This window comes from Rhinopithecus bieti, unplaced genomic scaffold, assembly GCF_001698545.2.
Source record: "Rhinopithecus bieti isolate Rb0 unplaced genomic scaffold, ASM169854v2 scaffold_10347, whole genome shotgun sequence".
NCBI lineage: Eukaryota > Metazoa > Chordata > Mammalia > Primates > Cercopithecidae > Rhinopithecus > Rhinopithecus bieti.
In genome coordinates this window covers 3,693-10,363 of record NW_016806836.1, presented here as the reverse complement: position 1 = coordinate 10,363, position 6,671 = coordinate 3,693, and positions in this window count along the sequence as shown.

The following is a 6,671-nucleotide window of genomic DNA, read 5'->3' as shown; positions in this document are numbered from 1 at the left end:
AGGCGGAGGAAGAAACAGGCGACACAGGACTCAAGGACCACACCTGCTCCCAGGCGAAGGGAGTTTGCTGTGGGTGCCCCTCCCTGGCCGTGTGTCCAGTGTGTGGATATTCTTTATACCTTACCCATATTGTACAAATACTTTTTTCTATTCAATATTTAGAAGACATTGCATTAAACAGCAAGATGGCAGATGAACATCAGGAAGGAACATTAGCCACATCCACAGTGTTCCATCCAGGAACCTTCACCATGGAAACCCTTGTGCTCATGGGCCTGGTCTCAAGACGCAGTCAGCTGTTGGGGATCAGAGGCCGCACTCGTCGTAGCAGAGAGGCAGGACCAGCTGAGAGAGGGTCCTTCTGTGACACCGATGGCATCACCAGGCTGTGGGAAGTGACTCAGCTGCCAGAACTCACACAATATCATTCTGCACCAAAGCCTCATGGGAAAAATGGTAAGTTCTCCGTTTCTCCATTAATAGCAACTCTCAGATGAATCTCTGTCCTCCATCACTTCTCCATGAAACAACATTTTATACCTTCGCTTGGGTCTATTTTTCAATGTGTTTTTTATTTTACTAACTGTTTGAAAGATATATATTGTGTGTGATTTTGTCTCTGCCAGTCAGGATAGTCATGGTTTAATTATTGTTATTATTATTACCAACATCCTTTAGTTTTTTTAAGCTTTTCAATTCCTAAGGGTATTAATCAGGATCTTTCTGCCTCGTGAGACAGAAAACAAATCCAAACTGTGTGAGAGGAAAAAGAATGCACTCGTCACTAGCATTTAGAAGTTCCCAAGCTCAGCTTGCTTGGAGTACAGCTTCATCTACAGTTTCCTGTAGATGTCATCCTGTAACTCTCTCTCTCTACTTCCCCAACTTTGGCTCCATGTTTAGCTCCACGACCCTCAGACTTAAAAAGCAGCACTGGCTCCTCTCCAGATCTCCAGCTCCCTGACCCTTAAACTCCAACTCCAGCACCAGCTCCGCCCGGGTCTCCAGCTCCACCATCCTCAAACTACAACAGCAGCACCATCTCCTGCGTGGATCTCCAGTTCAATGACTCTCAGACTTGGGAGGCAGCACCGGCTCCCCACCAAGGCTCTAGCTCCACAACACTCAAACTAGAACAGCAGCACCGGCTACTCCCTGGGTCTCCAGCTCCCTCAAACTTCAACGATAGCACTGGCTCTTCCCCGGGACCACCAGCTCCACAACCCTCAACTTACACGGCGGTAGCACCAGCTTCTCCCTAGGTCTCCAGCTCCACGACCATCAAACTTGAACTGCAACACCAGCTCCTCTTCGGCCTCCAGCTCCACAATCCTCAAATAACTGCAGCAACACCGGCTCCTCCCTGAATCTCCAGTTCAACAACTCTCAGACTTGAGAGGCAGCACCAGCACTTCCCCAAGACTCCAGCTCCACGACCCTCAGATTTGAACAGCGGTAGCACCACCTCCTGTCCGGGTCTCCAGCTTCACGATCCTTAAACCAGAACAGCAGCACCACTACCTCCCTGGGTTTCCAGCTCCACGACCCTAAAACATGAATGGCAGAACTGGGTCACCCCCAGGGCTCCAGCTCCAAGACCCACAGATTTGAACAGCAGCCCCATCTCTTCCTGGGATCTCCAGCTTCACAGCCCTCAGACTAGATCAGCAGCACCGGCTCCTCCCTGGGTCTCCAGCTCCATAATCCTCAGACTAGACCAGCAACACTGGTTCCTCCCTGGGTCTCCAGCTCTACAACCCTCAGACATGAACAGCAGCAGCACCAGCTCCTCGCCCTGTCTCCAGTTCCACCAACCTCAAACTACAACAGCAGTACCAGACTCTCCCCAGGTCTCCAGATCCACGACCCTCAAAATACAATGGCATGACTGGCTCCTCCCTGGGTCTCCTGCTCCCAAACCCTCAAACTTCAAATGACACACCAGATCCTCCCCACAGTTAAACAGCAGCACAGGCTCTTCCCCAAAGCTCCTGATCCATGACCCACTGACTTAAATGGTGATAGCACCTGCTCCTCCCTAGGTCTCCAGTTCCACGACCCACAAACAACATAGCAGCACCGGCTCCTCCCCAGGTCTCAGGCTCCATGACCATCAGACTTAAAAAGCCATAGTACCGGCTTCTCCCTGGGTCTCCAGCTCTAGAGCCCTCAGACATGAACAGCAGCAGCACCGGCTCCTCCCCCGTCTCCAGTTCCACGAACCTCAAACTACAACAGCAGTACCAGCCTCACCCCAGGTCTCCAGATCCACGACCCTCAAAATAGAATGGCATGACCGGTTCCTCCCTGGTTCTCCAACTCCCAAACCCTCAAACTTCAATTGACACACCGGACCCTCCCGACAGTTAAACAGCAGCACAGGCTGTTCCACAAAGCTTCAGATCCATGACCCTCTGACTTAAATGGCGGTAGCACCGGCTCCTCACAAGGTCTCCAGTTCCACGACAATCAAACTACACAGCAGCACCGGCTCCTCCCCAGGTCTACAGCTCCACCACCCTCACACTAGACACCAAGACTACCTCCTCCCCACTCTCCAGCTACACGACCCTCAGACTTGAAGAGCAGCAGTGGCTCCTCCCTGTACCTCAAGCCCCATGACCCTCAGACTTGAACAAGAGCAACACCAGCTCCCCCTCAGGGCTCCAGCTTCAGGACCCACAGATTTAAACAGCAGCACCAGCTCTTCCTGAGACCTCCAGCTCCACTACCCTCAAACTGGAACGGCAGCGCCGGCTCCTCCTTGGGTCTCCAGCTTTAGTACCCTCAGACTAGAACAGTAACACCGGCTCCTCCCTGGATCTCCAGTTCAACCACTCTCAGACTTGAAAGGCAGCACCGGCTCCTCACAAAGGTTCTGGCTCCAAGACCCTCAAACTAGAATAGTGACAGCTGCTGTCCTTGGGTCTCCAGCTCCACAACCCTCAAAGTAGAAGAGCAGCCCTGGCTCTTCCCCGAGTCTCCAGCTCCTCAAGTCTGAGGGTTGTAGAACTGGAGACCCAGGGAGGAGTCAGTGCTGCTGTTCTAGTTTGAGGGTCGTGGATCTGGAGACCCAGGGTGGAACTGGTGCTGCTGTTCTAGTGTGAGGGTCGTGGACCTGGAGACCCCGGGAGGAGCTGCTGCTGCTGTCCTAGTTTGAAGGTCATGGAGGTGGAGAACCGGGGAGGAGCCATTTGAACAGCAGCGCTGGCTCCTCCCCAGGTCTCAGGCTCCATGACCCTCAGACTTAAAAAGCTGTAGTACGGGCTTCTCCCTGGGTCTCCAGCTCTACAGCCCTTAGACATGAACAGCAGCAACACTGGCTCCTCCCCCTGTCTCCAGTTCCATGAACCTCAAACTACAACAGCAGTACCGGCCTCTCCCCAGGTGTCCAGATCTACGACCCTCAAAATAAAATGGCATCACCAGCTCCTCCCTGGTTCTCCAGCTCCCAAACCCTCAAACTTCAACTGACACACCGGATCCTCCCCACAGTTAAACAGCAGCACGGGCTGTTCCCCAAAGCTCCAGATCCATGACCCCCTGACTTAAATGGTGGTAACACCAGCTCTTCCGTAAGTCTCCAGTTCCACGACCCTCAAACTCCACAGCAGCACCAGCTCCTCCCCAGGTCTACAGCTCCACCACCCTCACACTAGACACCAAGACTACCTCCTCCCCGCTCTCTAGCTACACGACCCTCAGACTTGAACAGCAGCAGTGGCTCCTCCCTGTACCTCAAGCCCCATGACCCTCAGACCTGAACAACAGCAACAACCTCTCCCTGCCGTGTCTCCAGTTCCACAACCCTTATACTAGAAAAGCACCAATCCTGCCTGAGTCTCCAGCTCCATGACCCTCAAACAACAACAGCAACACCGGCTCCTCTCCCTGTCTCCAGTTCCATGAATCTCAAACTACAACAGCAGTACCGGGCTGTCCCCAGGTCTCCAGATCCACGACCCTCAAAATAGAATGGATCACTGGCTGCTCCCTGGTTCTCCAGCTCCCAAACCCTCAAACTTCAATTGACACACTGGATCCTCTCCACAGTTAAACAGCAGCATGGGCCGTTCCCCAAAACTCCAGATCCACAACCTTCTGACTTAAATGGCGGTAGCACTGGTTCCTCTCTAGGTCTCCAGTTCCACCATCCTCAAACTCCACAGCAGCACCGGCTCCTCCCCAGGTCTACAGCTCCACCACCCTCACACTAGACACCAAGACTACCTCCACCAAGCTCTCCAGCTACACGACCCTCAGACTTGAAGAGCATCAGCGGCTCTTCCCTGTACCTCAAGCCCCATGACCCTCAGACAACAGCAACACCACCTGCCCCCCAGGACTCCAGCTCCAGAACCCACAGATTTTAAACACCAGCACCAGCTCCTCTCTGGTTCTCCAGCTCTACAAGCCTCAGGCATGAACAACAGCACCCGCTCCTCCCTGGGTGTCCATATTCACTGCCCTCACTAGAACAGCAACACCAGTTCCTCCCTGGATCTCCAGCTCAATGACCCTCAGACTTGAAAGGAAGTACTGGCTATTCCGTGGGTCCCTGAAACCACGACATTCAAAACAACACGGATACTCCCTGGGTCTGCAGCTCTGTGACCCTCAAACTAAAACAAGACCTCTCCTCCCTGGGTTACCAGGTTCCCAAACCTCTTACTACAACAACATTGCTCCTGCCTGGGTCTGCAGCTCCACGACCCTGAAACTAGAACATGACCTCTTCTTCCTGCGTCACCAGGTTCTCAAACCTCTTACTACAACAACATTGCTCCTCCCTGGGGCTGCAGCTCCATGACCCTCAAATGATAACAAGACCTCTCCTCCATGGGTCCCCAGGTTCCAGACCCTCAAACTTCAACAACATTGCCGCTGCCTGGGTCTGTAGCTCCTCGACCCACAAGATAGAACCTGACCTCTCCTCCATGGGTCGCCAGGTTCCAGACCCTCAAACTTCAACAATATTGGTCCTGCCTCGGTCTGCAACTCCACCACCCTCAAATTAGAAGAAGACCTCTCCTTCCTGGGCTAACACCCTCCAGACTCTCTTATTACAACGACATTGCTCCTGCCTGGGTCTGCAGTTCCACCGCCCTCAAACTAGAACATGAACTCTTCTCCCAGGGTCAACAGCTTCCAGATTCTCTTATTACAACAATGTTGCTCCTGCCTGGGTCTGCAGCTCCACGACCCTCAAACTAGAAAATGACCTCTCCTCCGTGGGGTCACCAAGTTCCAGACCCTCGAAGTTCAACAACATACCTCCTGCCTGGGTCTGCAGCTCCACGACCCTCAAACTACAACAAGACCTCTCCTCCCGGGGTCGTCAGCTTCCAGACCCTCGAATTTCAACAATATTGCTCCTGTGTGGGTCTGCAGCTCCACGACCCTCAAACTAGAACATGACCTCTTCCTCCTGGGCCGACAGTTTCCAGGCTCTCTTATTACAACAACATTGCTCCTGCCTGGGTCTGCAGTTCCACTGCCCTCAAACTAGAACATAACCTGCCTCCCTGGGTCGACAACTTCCAGACTCTCTTATTACAACAACATTGCTCCTGCCTGGGTCTGGAGCTCCACGACCCTCAAACTAGAAAATGATCTGTCCTCCCTGGGGTCTCCAAGTTCCAGACCCTTGAATTTCAACAACATTGCTCCTCCCTGGGTCTGCAGCTCCACGACCCTCAAACTACATCAAGACCTCTCCTCCCGTGGTCGTCAGCTTCCAGACCCTCGTACTTCAACAACATAACTCCTTCCTGGGTCTGCAGCTCCACGACCCTCACACTACAAAATGACCTCTCCTCCCTGGGTCACCAGGTTCCCAAACCTCCTACTACAACAACACTGCTCCTGCCTGGGTCTGCAGTTCCACAACCCTCAAATTAGAAAATGATCTCCCCTCCCTGGGTTACCAAGTTTCAGACCCTCAAACTTCAACAGCGTACCTCCTGCCTGGATCTGCAGCTCCATGACCCTGAAACAAAAACAAGACCTCTCCTCCCGGGGTCGTCAGCTTCCAGATCCTCGAACTTCAACAACATTGCTCCTGCCTGGGTCTGCAGCTCCACGACCCTCAAACTACAACAAGACCTCTCCTCCCTGGGTCACCAGGTTCCCAAACCTCTTACTACAACAACATTGCTCCTGCCTGGGTCTGCAGCTCCACGACCCTCAAACTAGAAAATGACCTCTCCTCCCTGGGGTCACCAAGTTCCAGACCCTCGAACTTCAACAACATACCTCCTGCCTGGGTCTGCAGCTCCACGACCCTCAAACTACAACAAAACCTCTACTCCCGGGGTCGTCAGCTTCCAGACCCTCGAACTTCAGCCACATACCTCCTGCCTGGGTCTGCAGCTCCACGACCCTGAAGCTAGAACATGACCTCTTCTCCATGGGTCGCCAGATTCCAGACCCTCAAACTTCAATAACATTGCTCCTGCCTGGGTCTGCAACTCTACGACCCTCAAACTAGAAGAAGTCCTCTCCTACCTGGGCCGACAGCTTCCAGACTCTTTTATTACAGCAACATTGCTCCTGCCTGGGTCTGCATTCCACTGCCCTCAAACTAGAACATGACCTCTCCTCCCAGGGTCGACAGCTTCCAGACTCTCTTATTACAACAACATTGCTCCTGCCTGGGTCTGCAGCTCCAC